Source organism: Carettochelys insculpta, chromosome 16 (assembly GCF_033958435.1).
Source record: "Carettochelys insculpta isolate YL-2023 chromosome 16, ASM3395843v1, whole genome shotgun sequence".
Taxonomy (NCBI): domain Eukaryota; kingdom Metazoa; phylum Chordata; order Testudines; family Carettochelyidae; genus Carettochelys; species Carettochelys insculpta.
Genome location: NC_134152.1, coordinates 9450866 through 9466777, shown reverse-complemented (window position 1 = coordinate 9466777; position 15912 = coordinate 9450866).

Here is a 15912-nt window from a genome sequence, read left to right as displayed (position 1 = left end):
CAAATGAGCTGCAAGTAACATTCACAGATGGCTCATGTTTTCCATTAAGTCTGCAAGCTAAGATTTGCCTTGTTTAAAAAAAATTGTAAATGTTTTGCACAAAGGAACATGAACTGAAAGCTTGCCCAAATCTGTAAATTGCAACCTATAAAATAGTGCCTCTCAACACTTTCAGGTAAATGAAAAACTCTTGTTACCGAAATAATTACTTACTTTTCATACAGATGAAAACTAAAAGCTCAGTCAAGTAAGGGATTTTACACCAGCACTATGCTTCTCCATATAATTTCAGAGCGGTATACAGTTAAAATTTCATAGGGCCTTGATTTCATGCATACTGTCATCTGTGGGAACAGATAATACTAATGTAATCAAGAACAGATCACTTGATGCTTACCTGTTGTGTTCATTCTTTCTGAAGCACCTGGCATTGGCCATTGTTGGAAGATAAGACAATGGGCTAGATGGACCCTTGGTCTGTCTCAGTATGGACATGCTAATGTTCAAACTAGTTTCTCTTTAACATGGAATTTGTCACGTGTTAATTTTAGATTAAGCAAAGAGACAAAGAATGGACAACATAGTGCAACATTTAAGAATCAATTTGGCAAATCTCCACACTGGAGACAATTTCAGAATTATACCCCAGCAAGAAGTTAGACAGGTTGTATACTGTATTATAGGGTATACAAGGAAAGAGAAAAAGGAAAATATTTATGGAACTCTAGAATGGGGTGGCCAATAAGCAACCTGTACACAATTTACCAGGGTTCACTGCTGGTGAGCTGCCAGGCACTTTGTTTACCTGCATGTCTGTAGGTACTGCCACTCACTGCTCCCCATGGCCATGGTTTGCCATTCCCAGCCAATGGGAACTCTGGGAACTGTTGTCCTCGCCTGCACCACTTCCCACAGCTCCTATTGGCTCGGAAGAGTGAACCACAGCCACAAGGAAGTACAAGCAGTTGCATTTGCAGACACATAAGTAAACAATGCCTCTGGCAGTCAACCAACAGCAAACCTTGGCAAACTGTGTCTGGCCCACTGGCCGCTTATTTCCCACCTCTCACCGAGATGGAAGCTACCAGCTTACTACACGTATTAGAGAACCCGAAGCAGGCACAGTTGCTTTCGTGATTTAGGATCCACACCACCAATGTGCTGGACTCCTCAGGCCAACAGTTTTAATGAGAGTTGAGGGGCTCTGTACTTTGAAGGTGGTGTTGGGAACCGTGTTCAGAAGGTTGGGAACAGTGTTCACAGTATCTGGACTCTCCTTTCATCTACTGAAGCTTGAGGATGTTTTGGTGTGTTATGCTCATCTCATGCTATGCCTGTGTCAGCCTAGAGTTGCCAGGTAAGAAACATGGTAAGGATTGGATTACTGGTCACTTTAAAAAACAAACCATTGCACAGATATTTTGCGTAGGGAGGCTTATGCTTCTTTGCTTAGTAGATTTTGTGTTATGTGATCTACATATTTACCAGTGTGTTTTCAATATTTTGTTACTGGTAGAGGTGGCATCTTTCTGACATGTTAACCAGTTTTAAAGGTCTTGACCCACTGTCTCCAGAGTAGCTATTGATTGATTAAACTATGCAGTGAGGGGGACAATGAAAATAAAGGTTAAAGCAATGATGATCTGTAAGCTGCACTTTGTGTTCAAATACTCACTGTAAACTAATCTTCTCAAGCGTTGTTAGAATGCAAACTCCTGCTCCAAGTTCATTATTGCTATTAGAAAACGGTAATAGGTGTCAAGATGTAAATAAAACATCTTTAGGTGACACAGAATTGCAGTAGAATGACTATATTTTCTATTAACGTCTTGTTGGCAGCAAGTCAAAGTGACCTCCTTCTATCTGGCTGTCCTGTTTTATAATTTATTTCTTACTATTAACACAATGCTAGGAATGAGTGTTTTTATAATTCCTATGTTTGACTTTGCCAGTGGGGCTTTTCACTCAGGCATTAAAAATATTCTTTTCAATAGCTTGTTCCATTAAAAGTGTCTGATGACTACACACAAACCAAGGAAATCAGCTGTGAATTCTGTATTACTTCTGCTGTACTACAGCATAAATACCAGCGAAATCATGCTGTTCTCCACTGCTATTAGAAAGAGTAAATCGCTGACCATTAGGATATTTTGATACATGCCCTATAAACACTGTTGAATATGCCCAGAAAGACACATCCAGCAATTAAGGTTCTTTAAGCAAAAGCATAATCTTTTTCCCATTCAATACAGTAACAACTTTTTGAATTGGAAAGGGTCATAGTGCTGGCTGATACTTTTCAAAAAGCAATATGTTGTTTATGTTTTTCAACCAAAAAATAAGTATTCTTTTTTGCACATATTTTCCTCAATTTTTACAGTAGCTTTAGTATAGAGTTTGGATGAATTACTATGTATAAGTTATTTTACTCTCTTTATTCATCAAGAGTGAAAATACCCAGCCAGAAGTCAATGGGATTTGTGTCACTTAACAGGGGCCTGGATTTTTACTCTCAGAATATGAAATTTATCCCACACAAGGAATGAGCACAAGCTTACATACAATTGTCTCATTTATGCCCTTTTTGATCCTAATGTACTATTTATTTTAGTTAGTTCAGCTTTATGCCTCTTCAAAAGGTTTTTTTTTTAATGCTGCATTTTTATTTCTGTGCTAATCCCAGGATATGAAAGAGACAAGGTGGGTGAGATAATACTTTTATTGGCTCAACTCCTTTACTTACATGAACAAAAATTATGTAGTTACCTCACACAAGCAAGGAATACATGGTTGCTTTTGTAAAAACTAGATATAATGCAAAACATTTTAAGATGGAAGAAGCTATTACTATTGCATTTTTATAATACAAAAGACATCTTTACACTCTTAAATTAAAGAAAAAAGCAACCCTAAGGATACAAGCATGACTATAGTGACTACAGTGACTGACTTCAGGTCTGAAGAAGTGGGTCTGTCCTACGAAAGCTCACCTAATAAACTATTTTGCTGGTCTTTAAAGTGCTACTTGACTGCTTTTTTGTTTTGATTAGTGTATAGACTAGCACGGCTTCCTCTCTGTTTTTTTGCAGTGTATCTTCTGTGAAGTCCACACTTGTTTCCTCCCAGTCCAGCTGGAAGCCTGTTTGTGGTATCTGCTCCTATTCCAGCAGTTAGGACTAGAATATTAGAAGGTGTAAAAACACACACACAACACAATGTTTAATGAGCTCATGCAATCCACCCCTACTGATAGGGTCCAATACAATGTATGGAGGCACATGTTGCTAGAGGTCATCTGCACTGAATGGAAAGAGAGGAAAGCATGCAGGGAGCATAATTACAAGGTGTTGAGGCTTGTGGAGGAGTGAACAGACCTGATAAGGCACCTGGTAGAGATGCAGGAAAGCAGCTAGAGCACTTGTCCACCCCTCTCCCACCCCAGTTTATAAGCCACCTGCCCTCTTCAGCAAGTTCCATATCTTCTTCTCTCAGATATCCTAGAATACCAGGGGAGGGAGAAGACCAAGGAAACCTTTTACTCAACTCCAAGTGATGGATCATGGAGCAGCAGGCTGTCATTTCCGCAGCTGTGATTACTGCAAAGGGCAATTGTAATAAGATATGCATCCTTCTGCTCTCCCTACCCCCCCCCACATTATCAGACCCTAGCTACACCCATGACTCCTTTTCTAGTCTCTGTTGCTGTATTCCGTGTGTTGCCTAAATAAAGGAGTATGATTTCAGAACAATAGGATATTTATTCACTGTACAAATCGTAATAGGGGAAGGATGATTTACAGGGCAGGACACCTACAATAGGGAGCAGCTTGGAAATGAGCAACACACAACTGGCATGTCTTGTCATTTGTGAAACTAGTTTTTAAAGCATCTCTGATGTTCTGTGTGTTGCAGTGTACTTTTCTTATTGCTCTTGTGTCTGGCTACTCATAATTGGCTATCGGGTAGCCTGCCTTAACCCCTCACCCTGCGAGAAACTTTCCCTCCTTACTTTCACAGATATTATGGAGCACACAGCACACAGCAACAACCATGGTAATACTGCCTTCACTGAGGTCTAACCTAGTCAGTAAACTGAGCCAGAGCCCCTTTAAATGCCCATAGGAACATCCTATCCTCACTTTTCACTTGCTTAGCCTATAGTTGAACTGCTCCTTACTGCTGTCCAGTCTCCTTGTGTACAGCTTCATGAGGCACAGGAAGAATAGGTGGTCAGTAACTCCAAGGATAACTACTGGCATTTCAATGTCATCAATGGTATTTTTCCAGTGTGTGAAAAAACTTCCATCTTGCAGCTTTCTGAAAAAAAGGAGTTCCAAAAGATACACAATGATGTCTCACAAAGATGTCAGTGAAATGGCCCTTGTGATCCACCAGTGCCTGAAACACTCTTGCCGTTTATGTACACTTTGGCAAAGTGATCTGTTGCCAAGATAGAGATACACATTCCTACCACTGGGAGGAGAATCCTATTGCAGCAAAGCCACCCAGCAAAGCCAGAATGTTTCCCAGTGTTACTACCCTTCCTAGCAGAAGAAAGAGTAGTGATTGACCTGGATACTTAGATCATAGCAGCCTCCACTGTAGGTTTACCCACTCCAAACTGATTCACTACTGATTGATAACAGTCTTGTGCTGCAAGCTTTTGCATGGCAATAGCCACTTCTAAAGAGTCAGAAAGGGTCTTGTTTTGGTATTACTACACTTCAGGACAGGGGAAAGTAATTCACAAAGTTCCATGAAAGTGACCTTATGCATGCAAAACTTTTGCAGCCTCTGGTCCTCATCCCATACTTGCATAACTGTAATCACAGAAGTTATTGTCAACAGGGAAATCTCAACAGTATTCTGTCAATGGATTACATCTACAAGCAAGTTGCTCTGTCGACAGAGAACTGCCAGGCTGCACTTCCCTCTGGTGCCAGAAAACGGAATAGCAGCTCTGCAAAGAGGTCTGCCCAGCAACCAGAAGCCCTCTCTGTCACTAGACATGTCTACAGGACACTTTTGTCTACCATATTCTGTCCAGAGACTGTTATGCCTCAAATGTTTGAGGGAATAATACTGTCGAGGAGAATGCAGAGTTTTGTCAAGACAATGGTTTAAGTGTGTGGACGTTCCCCTGAGGTATGTCGACAGAAGGCCCCTTCTGTCGACAAAACTCTGTAGTGTAGACCCAGCCACAGAGAAGCAGCCATGTTAGTCTGTATCTTCAAAAAAATGAAATAGCAGTCTTACAGCACTTTAAAGACTAACAAAATAGTTTTGTGGAACAGACCCACTTCAGACTTGAAAATTCAGAATTTCAATCTGTTTCTGTAGTGTAAACATACCCAGAGTCCCTGTTTTGAAGAGCTTACAGTCTAAGACCTTGAACCTACACTGGGACATGTTTGCCTGGAGTCCTACACCTATGTTAGTTTGCAGGGCAAGTTGGAATAGTTAGGTCCTATTCTGTGTATTATAGTTTTTGGTTTTTGCTTTTTTTTAAATGGAGAGTAGGTTGCAGATATGTGTATCTTCAGTTTTCCCCTCCTGATCTGTATGTTTGTGGTTTTACTACACCCCAGTCCTGTTTCAGAACCCCACCAGCAAAGGCAAAGAGGACCATTTTATTGGATCCCAAAGGAGAATTAAGGCCTGAGAAGGAAGGGGGAATGGTTATTAGACTATCTGTTTTCATTAAACTGTGGGCATATGGTGGCTTTTAAGGTTGGTATCAAAATTATTGGTGTACCATTATCAAAAAATTGCTTTGGATTTTCATTTTTGAGGAGCATCTTTAGTAATGTATCACTAAGAAAGGCTATTCTTTCTAATTGTCCACCGTCTATTAATATGGTTGGTAACTGGATGTCATCCAAAACAATCCCAGAATATGGTACAAACTCTACAATGTCAAAACTCAGCTGGTGTACTGTAAGAAAGATCTAGTACCAGGCAGAGAGTGAGAGCAAGAGAGAGTGCAATAAGATAGATTTTTGGCCAGTATCCAAATAGACCTTCTCACCTATCATCTTTCTTCAGTTTTTAAAACTGTTCATTTTTCTATTTTCTAAGCACCTACAATAATTCCTTTTAGATATGTTCTTCTCGGCAAGTTTGCTTCTCACAGCCAGCAACAGAAATGCAATCTGTTCTACAAATTAGATGAATTGCTGCATCAAAAATTCCCTTAATCTCCATTTTCTCAATATAAGATCAGTGTTTTTCATTTTTGACCCTGTTTAGTAATCTGGTACTCAAACAGAATCCTCTTACTGAGAACACCCCCCCACATTGAAAAAGATGCATATGATTAACCTGTTCTAGTCAGGTTCAAGCACAGAACCTTCTCACGGAGTGCCCTCTGTTGTACTGTTCTTCTTAAATACTTCACTTTAGAAATAATGATACTACATATTATTAACCCATGAAAATAAGGATAGAATTCACTTCGTGGCAGTGGCATCTGACTACTTCTAGAGGCAGTGTCCCAGCTGGTTTGTCAGTTCCTGTGCTTCTAACAGAACTGGCAGATCCCAACATGAACAAAAGAAATGCAGAAAAGGATGTTATTCCAGCAACCACCAATTTGCAACTGTTTAGTATGGGGTAAAATGTATACCTTTATCCAAAGGGCTAGTGCTAGGCTTACACTCAAATTAGATCCTACTTAATGCCTTTTGTGGGTGGTTTTAATGAGACTTAGTCCCTCAGCATAGCAGAGAATTTCCCCATACTGTGAATTGGTGTTCAGGCTGTACATTGCTTAATTAAAATACATTATAGTGATCAGGTGTTTTTGTAATGGAGACCTCCAGAGAACACCCACTCAGGGCCCTGCACATACCCCATCTCACTACCTTGAGTGCTTCCAATCAATTACTTATATCAAATTACTTCCAATGCCCTGCATACTTCATGGTCTGATTTATTAACTCTCTTTACAGAACACAAACCCTAATTTAGTCCCTGAAGTTCACTCCCACTGTGGGCCTATGCAGAAATATTACATGTTTTCTTACCTCCTGTTGAGATCTCCTACTGGAGCTTGATCATATTTCAAATAGTCCTTCAGTCTGTGTATAAGACTGGAATGCCAGCTCTCCTGGAGCTGGGCATTCAGGCATTCACTCTCTCCTTAAGAAAAGGGTTCCCAGCTCTACTAAGAGATGGGTTACATTTTAGGCTAGCTGTAGGATGTCCAATAGCTTCTGCCTCCATCTGGCACTTCAACCCCAATTAGGACACTTGTCCTCAAGCAAGGAAGGCTTAGCACGCCAAACTTCTCCAAGTGCCATCACTCATATTGTTGTGAGGGAGGAGGCCTCATATATATGTTGGACCTCTTCCCAGAGTGTATCCTAATTGCCTACAAGGGAAGAGAAACTTGTCCCCGTTGCTTTTGCAAGGCTCCAAGCTCTAGGCTCTAAAAGAAACAGTAACAAGTTTTCCACAGTAAGCGCTACTGATTCCCAACAGTTTTCTCTCTGCCAATACATTTTCCAGATTCTTGCATTCATAAGATGTACCAGATCAAAATCACAGCATGCAAGAGAGGTGACCAGCCTACAATATTCTTAATGGGACAGACTATCTTTGTAACAGTCTTCCATAGGGTGACAACATTGCCCTACAGCAAATATGGGACATTTGCCTTCAAAGATGCTCTCCCATGCTCCTTAGTGATGGAGGCTGCTGCCCCACAGTGAAGCACTGAGATGGGGGCTCCACAGCCTCCTAATGAGTGGGGAGTGAATGATGGAGGCTTGGCAACCTCTTGGCTGGTGTGTGTGTGTGCTGAGAATAGAGGTGTCACAGCCTCCCATCAGGGTGGGCAAGGGAACAGGGCAGCTGCCCCATGGAGGAGTTTCCCTGTAACAGGTATTGCTTCACCAAGGCACAGGGTGCCTGGGAATGAGGCAGCCATCCCATGGAAGAGCTCCCTGACAATGGAAGCTGCCTCCTCTATGCATGGGGCACCAGGGCAGAGCTTTGCTGGCAGCAGAGGATGACACCATAGGGTTCCAGGGAATGGGGCAGCTTCCCCATGGAGGAGTTTTCCTGCCACAGAAGCTGTTTTCCCAATACAGGGCACCAGGTAGCAGGGCAGCCTCCCCACAGAGGAGATCAGGGTTGCTGCCCCAAAGCACAGGGTGCCAGGGAACTGAGCAGCTGCTCTGCAGTGTGGCTCCCTGGCAGGCTGTCAACCTGAGACACCGGGTCCCAGGGAACAGAGACCCACAAAATGCAGGACAATTTGCCCATTTTCTTACAAAAGTTTGGATACCTGTGGAACAGCTTAAGTAGGGGACTGTCCCAGGAAAAACAGGATGGATGGTCACCTTAGTCTTCCAACAAGTGGACAAACAGCTCAACAGGGTGTTGCCTCATCGAGCTGTGCCCACGTTCCCACTAAGCCTTACAATTACCTATATACTGTTAGTTCCTTGCTTTTATAGAAGTCATACGGATGTCATTTTCCAGGAGCACTAGGAGCAGTGGAAGAAGGGAGTAATGGGTTAAGGAGGGAGAAAGAGGTCAACACAAGGGAGGAACAGAGCAGGAAACAGATAGAAATGGGGGAGCAAACGCAGATAAGAGAGAGTAGAGTAGGGCAGACAACACTTAGGTTTATTACAAGATGACAGAGCGAAGGGACAGTGAATAAGGGAGTGAAGTGAGGGTGATAAGGAAAGAACAGGAAGTTCAGTGATAGACAGAGAGTGATATGAGAGTACATAGAAGATAAGTTAATCAAAGATGAGAAAATTAGAATAGAAAACAAAACCCAGGAACTATAGATCTGTCCTCTCAACCAAGGGGCAGGAGCCATGGAGCCCAGGCTACAAACGAATTCTGTTGACGGTAAAGGAAAACTTGGGGATCAGTATCACATGTATCCATGGTAGTCTGTATCCGCAAAAACAAGAAGTCCTGTGGCACCTTATAGATTAGCAGATTTATTGGAGCATAAGTTTCATTGGCAAAGACTCACTTCATCAGATGTATCACCAAATACACCAGATGCATCTGACGAAGTGGGTCTTTGCCCAGGAAAGTTTATGCTCCAAAATGCCTCTTAGTCTGTAAGGTGCCATGGGACTTCTCATTGTTTTGGGGGATGAAAGATGAAAGATTGAAAATCCAGGGCCCTGAAAACACCAACCAGAGAACCTTCAGCAGTGCCCACTGCTCCTCAAAAGTGTCCAGTGAGTCAGTGGAAACCAGCCAGAAGAACTCTACTTGGAGGGTAATCAGACCAGGGACAGGAAATTACGCCCCCCCCCACACCCCCACAAATTTGCAGAGCAACATCCATCAATTTCCTCCTTCCAGTTTGGTGAATGGCCAGTTTGTCCAATGGCAGGAGGAGGTTGAGGAGGATGAGTCTCAGCTTTTTGGGAATAGGGATAGGGTGTGCAAATATGATCTAGGGATGGTGGAAAGGCCATCCAGAACTTCTGTAAAAGATTCTAGAATAGCTGAAAGAGGGACCCTACACTGATGTGCTCTTCATAGGCATAGATCTCTGGGGCTCTCTCAGTGCATATACGGGTAAGAGTGAAATAGCAAGTCAGGTTTTTTTCTTTCTTGACTGCATCAATCTTCATGTTTGTCTTCACATCTGTATGCCACCCCCACTTGCTTGCTTTCTCCTGCTGGCTCATCCATTCCACCTTCCTCCTCTTCATGCTGGTTCTCTCCACCTACACTGAGGGCCCCTGTGGAGTCTCAGTGGTCACACTCTGTCTGCATCTAAAAGTCATCCCTTAACTCTCTGCAGAACCCTTCCACCGTCTCCCCACAGTCCCCTTTTGCAATGTTGCCTGCAAAAGTGTGTGTGTGCAAGTTTCTCTCCAATGTCACAGCACATGGCAAATGGGCATGCTTCTTCATATTCCCTAAGCAGTGGGTAAGGCAGAGGGAGAATGCCAGACAGAGTCAGTAGCTGGCTTCATTACTGAGCTAGTGAATGGGACCTGTTTCTCTGATGAATTACTTTCTTGTGCCATCTCCCCAGCTCACGCTGGCACCATTTGTCTAGATTAGGAAAGAGGCATATGCCTTCTCCCATTTTAGGATTAACTTGGGTTAAGCAGCACTTAACTTTGATGCAAAATGGCAATGGCCCTGGACCAAAGCCCATGATGAAGCACTAGAGACTCCAAGGACTAGTTGTGTGAGTGTGTAACACTCATTGCTTGCAGTGCCTCCTGCTGGCCATTCTGGGGATTAGCTCTGTCACTCTTACATTTGTTCTACAGTGATATATTCTCCATCTTGTCTTGTTCTTCTTCAATCCCTTCTTGGCTGTGGCTACACTAGGCAAGGTCTTTCAAAAGATTTTGCAAAAGAAGGGGGTTCTTTCGAAGGAGCCCATGGAGCGTCTACTTACAAAAAGCGTTCTTTCAAAAGTAATTTGAAAGAATGTGGTGCTCCTTTTGAAATCACTCTTCCTTTTCTGTTTCAGAAAAAGCATCCCCTCAAAAGCTTCTTTTGAAAGAAAATGTGTGTAGACGGTGCTCAGGTCCCTTCTTTCGAAATAACAGTCTTTATTTTTGATCCCTGGTCCATTCTTTCGAAAGCGTGGGGTCTGTGTGGATGCTCTCATCTGAAAGAGCAGATTACTTTTTTAATCTACTTTTTTGTGTGTGGATGCACTCTTTCAAAAGAAGCACTTTTGGAAGATATCTTACAGAAGAGCTCCTTTCAAAAGATCTCTGTAGTGTAGACGTAGCAGATAGGGTTCAGATGTCCCACCAGTCCTCTCCTTCTTGGGAATTTTCAGTGTTTTCAGCTCTCTTGTCTGAGAGGCATCACCAACAATCTTGCTATTCCCTACCTGATGGTGAGGAACCCCAGACCTGACCACTGTAGCGGGTCTAGTTCATAGACACTCTAACAAACAGCTACAGCCCCTGTGCAGTCCTAACCATGTTCCTGTTCCTCATTCACTGCCTCCAACCTGGAGCTCCTGTTTGTCCTTTGATTAGCTGTCAGAATGAAGCAAGTGAAAGAGTGGGCAAGATAAAAGTCAGGCATGAGATAACTTGATGTCACAGAGTTGTCAGATTGTTAAATTTTTAGATATTGCTAAGCATCCATCAGGAGATAAGACTTTGCAGCCTATTGGTGGCAGTGGGAGATGTGCACACTGGAAGGAACTGTGTGAGGAGATCCTGGTTTTCCTGTGTACACATATAGAATATACACTGCTTAGTTATGTGTGAGAGAGGGCTGTTATGCATATCATAGGGCTGTTGTTTTTTCTGGGTGTTTACTGATGTTTTGATGGAGCAAAGCTTGTCAGGTGCACATTCTTATCATAGAGAATCCCAGTTAATTGAGGTTCTGTTTTTCTGGCACAAATTTGTCACTTTGAGTGGTTCTAACAGTTGAGGAACTTGCAACTGCTTTTGCAAAATTTACACAAGGCCCATTCCCAGAATTCCTCTTTTTACTGCTTCCATACATGGGCTTTGCTAGTTACAGTCCTGCTATTTTGCTGGCACTTTGGCTGAATGCAGTGACAGGGGTGGGAACAGCCCATTCACTGATGACTGTGTCGTCACTTTGAGCCTACCTCCCTGGTTCCATTGTAAAAAGGTGCCTTGAGCCAAACATTCTTCTTCCAGCCCTTCACTTGCTCAAAGGCAATGAGTCATCTGGTGGTTTCAGAGAGAGTAAGATCTGATTCTCTTCCTCCTGAGTGGTACCAATAATAAATCATACTGTACCCCCACTGCACACAATATGCTCATTAAGGCATATTTTAATAATTTCCCTCCACCCTCACTTTTCTTCATGGTTTGCCAGCTAGTTTAATAAAGTTCAATTTAATCTTATTATGGTTGTGTTGCACTGGGCTTCTTTGTCTTGTCATGATGAAAACCCGAGCAGCTACCCCTCACTTGAAGTGCTGTGCTAGTGAATAGGAAGAAAGTAAAATATGTGGATGCCTCATTTTTCTGAGTGGGCCACTGGCAGAACCACTGCTGCAGTCAGCACAAGAAAGAGAAAATGTGATTAATCTCCCAAGCATTTTTATTACCGTTTTTACTATTAGCTAGAGACAGGCCAAGAGACACATTGTGTATTGCTGGTTTTGCAATGTTCCAAAGCAGGGGATGTTTGGATCTGTGGAGAGCTTTTTTTTTTTTTTCCTCCTTCTATGAATGTAGTTTTAGCACCTCCAACATAAACTAGAGCTGGTGCAAAGATAATGCTGACAGGCAGAACCAAACCTGGAACTTTTAGAGCTTCATGCCTGAGCTGCTAAGGCTTAAGCTAACATCTAGCTCTTGGTCACCTAAGGATAGAGAGGAAACATTCTTTCTCTCTTTGAGTGGTCTAGGTGCCACCACATGGGACAATGAACCATAACCAGTAGTTGTGTGGGTTACACAAACACAGTTCACAAAAGAAGGTACTTCACCCAAAAGGTGTACAAATTATGCATTCTAGGTGAAAAATACTGCCCTCAGTCACGGGTAGAGAACCACCACAAAACCCATGCTTCCAGCACTTTGAAGGGCTTGAGTTAGCCCCCAGCTGGTAAATCACAACTTTTGTGCTGTTGAGCAAGAAATTTTGTGGGAAAAAAAAACTAGGTTTGTTTGTGGCATAACCAACCACAGGGGGACTCAAACCTGGGACCTCAGTGCAGGAGCCACTATACTCTGAACTAGAAAGCAAATAGCTTTTAGCCAAAGCTACAGAATTCCTCTCACTGTAGGTGGTCTAGGAGTCACAATATGGCAGTGGGTGCACAGGTAATACAAGGAATTCTAGTTCTCAAGCAACAAGCACTCTAGGGCCTCCCTCCTCCTTCACTGGCTGCTTTCTGAAAGAGTTTGTCAGCTGTGGATTCATTTAAGCTATGTTTACACTAGCCTTTTTTCTTGTGGAAGGGGCATGAAAATGAGGGGGTTTGGAAGATGCTAATGAAGTGCTGCCATGAATCTGCAGCACCTCATTAGCATCTTCCGAACTCCCTCATTATCATGCCACTTCCAAAAGGAAGGGGCTAGTGTAGACGTAGCTTTAGTGAGCTTGATTCAGAAAGGTAGCTAGAATTATGTGTCCAGATTTTGTATTGTCAGAGAAATGTAAATTGGTTATGCAGATTTGAAGTGAAGTATTAGTTTCATTTCTTTTTGGGCTGTGCATGTATGCACTCTTAATTTCCACAGAAAGAGAGAGATGGGTTGTCTTTGATAAGCCACTGGAATTTAAATGTCCAGGTATTACTAATATGGGTTTCTTTATCTGATTAAGTGAAAGCAGATAACTTAGCTAAGGCTATAGAGGATTGTCATGAATGTCTACCAGCGCAGATGAAGATCACTAGCCTACCTCGAGACTTGTACCCTGATAAAGACCCCTTATGAACTGCAAAAATATACAAAACACAAATATTTCATAAACTGTAACTTTTCTGGAGAATGTCCCTGTCATATTGGATCAATTTTACATCCATTTTCAAAGTAGCTCACTTTTAGAGAGAGAAGATTTGCTATAGGTTTCCGTGAAAAGTCTCATGAATTTTTAAAATCTCTAGCTTTCAAGTTGAAAGTGTGTGTGTGTGCATTCATCAGTAAAACACATTTTGTGTTTGACTGATTTTAGATAGTGATTTCACCCTTTTCCTTTCCTGTTCACCATAGAATCATAGAGTCATAGAATATTAGGACTGAAAGGGACCTTGAAAGGTCATTGAATCCAGCCCCCTGCCCCGATGGCAGGACCAAGTACTGTCTAAACCATCCCTGATAGACATTTATCAAACCTGTTCTTAAATATCTCCAGAGATGGAGATTCTACATCCTCACTAGCTTTGTCTGCATGGCCCCTCCCTTTAGGAAGGGGCATGCAAATGTGGCCAATCAGAAATGCAGATGAGTGCAGATTTAAATGTCTCACATCTCATGTGCATATTGCCACCAATCTGGCTTCCGGAAGAGCCATTTCTGAAAGCCAAAGCAGCCGTGTGGACCAGGTTCCTTCAAAAGGAAACCCCTCTTTCAAAAGCACCATTCTTTCTGAAAAAATTAGGCTCATGATTAGTGTATTAATTATATTTATTACTTAACAATTCCAAATTCACACTATGACAGTTGGCAGAGTCTAATCTCAAGAACTGGCCCAGTGCAATTAAAATTATTGTAAATTTGGAAGCTTTGATGTTCATGATTACAGCATTCATACTTAAGGCAGAAAATTTTATTTCCAATGGTGGTATTAAAACTATTAGCAAAATTATAAACACTCTAGCCCAGCAAGGCAGTCAGAGCCAATACAGAATGAGTATCTGTACATTCACACCTTCCCTTTCCAAGCAACCCAAAGTCCTCACCATCATCCTCAACAACAGTCCTCATCCCAGCATTTACCAAGAAAAGCAGCTCAGGACACAGTAACAGAGAGATAGCCATGCTAGTCTATATACTATGAAAACAAAAAAGCAGTCCAGTAGCACTGTGAAGACTAACAAAATAATTTATTAGGTGATGAGCTTTCATGGGACAGACCCACTTCTTCAGATCATAGCCTTACCAGAACAGACTCAATATTTAAGGCACAGAGCACCAAAAACAGTAATCAAGAAAAATTATTATCAAGGAAACCAAATCAGAGAGTGGGGGGGGGCAAGTCAAGAATTAGATAAAGCAAAGTATGTAAAAGAGCGCCTACAAGCAGCTAGAAAATTGTCATCCTGGTTCAAACCACATGTTAATATGTCAAATTTGAATATAAAAGAGAGTTCAGCAGTCTCTCTTTCCAAACAGCTGTGAAAATTCCTTTTTAGTAAAACACAGACTTTCAGGTCATTAACAGAATGGCCCACTCCATTAAACTGCTGGCTGACAAGTTTGTGAATCAGGAGTGTTTTTATGTCTGTTTTGTGCCCATTAATTCTTTGTCTAAGAGAGTTTGAAGTCTGTCCAATATACAAAGCATCTGGGCATTGTTGGGACACGAGGGCATATATGATGTTAGTTGAGGAACATGAGAATGTACCCGTGATTCTGTGAATAACCTGGTTAGGTCGAGTGATGCTATCTCCAGAATAGATATGTGGACAAAGTTGGCAATGGGCCGTGTTGCTAGGAAAGTTCCAGGATCACTTGGAGTAGTCAAGGCATAAGTTGATGGTGGGGTGCCCATTGTTAAAGTCTCTGTGGAATTCTTCTAGAGGCTCTATACCATGGGTCCAAATCATAAAGATGTCATTGATGTATCGTAAGTAAAGGAGGGCTAAAATGGGAGGAGTGCTGAGGAATCGTTGTTCCAGGTCAGCCATAAATATATTAGCATATTGTGGGGCCATGCGGGTGCCCATAGCAGTTTCACTAATCTGGAGGTATAAATTGTCCCCAAATTGGAAATAATTGTGGGTGAGAACAAAGTTACAGAGGTCAGACACCAGATTGGCTGTGGTGACATCAGGGATGGTATTCCTGATCACTTGTAATCTGTCTTCGTGTGGAATATTAGTGCACAGAGCCAGTACATCCATGATGGCAAGGATGGTGTTGTCATGAACTTTTCCGATGTTTTGTAATTTCCTCAGGAAGTCAGTGGTATCTGAGATAGCTGGGAGTGTTGGTGGCATAGGGTTTGAGGAGGAAGTCCCCATAACTGGATACTGCGGTGGTAAGGGTGCCAATACCTGAAATGATAGGGCATCCAGGATTTCCAGGTTTGTGGATTTTGAGAAGTAAATAGAATAATCCTGGTTGGGCTCAGATGGTGTGTCTGAGTGAATAAGGTCCCGAGTAGCAGCAGGGAGTTCCTTAAGTAGTTGTTGCAGTTTCTTTTGGAATTCCAAAGTGGGATCAGCGGAGAGAGGTCTGTAAAATTTGGTGTTGGAGAGTTGTCTGGCTGCCTCCTGTTCATAGTCTGATT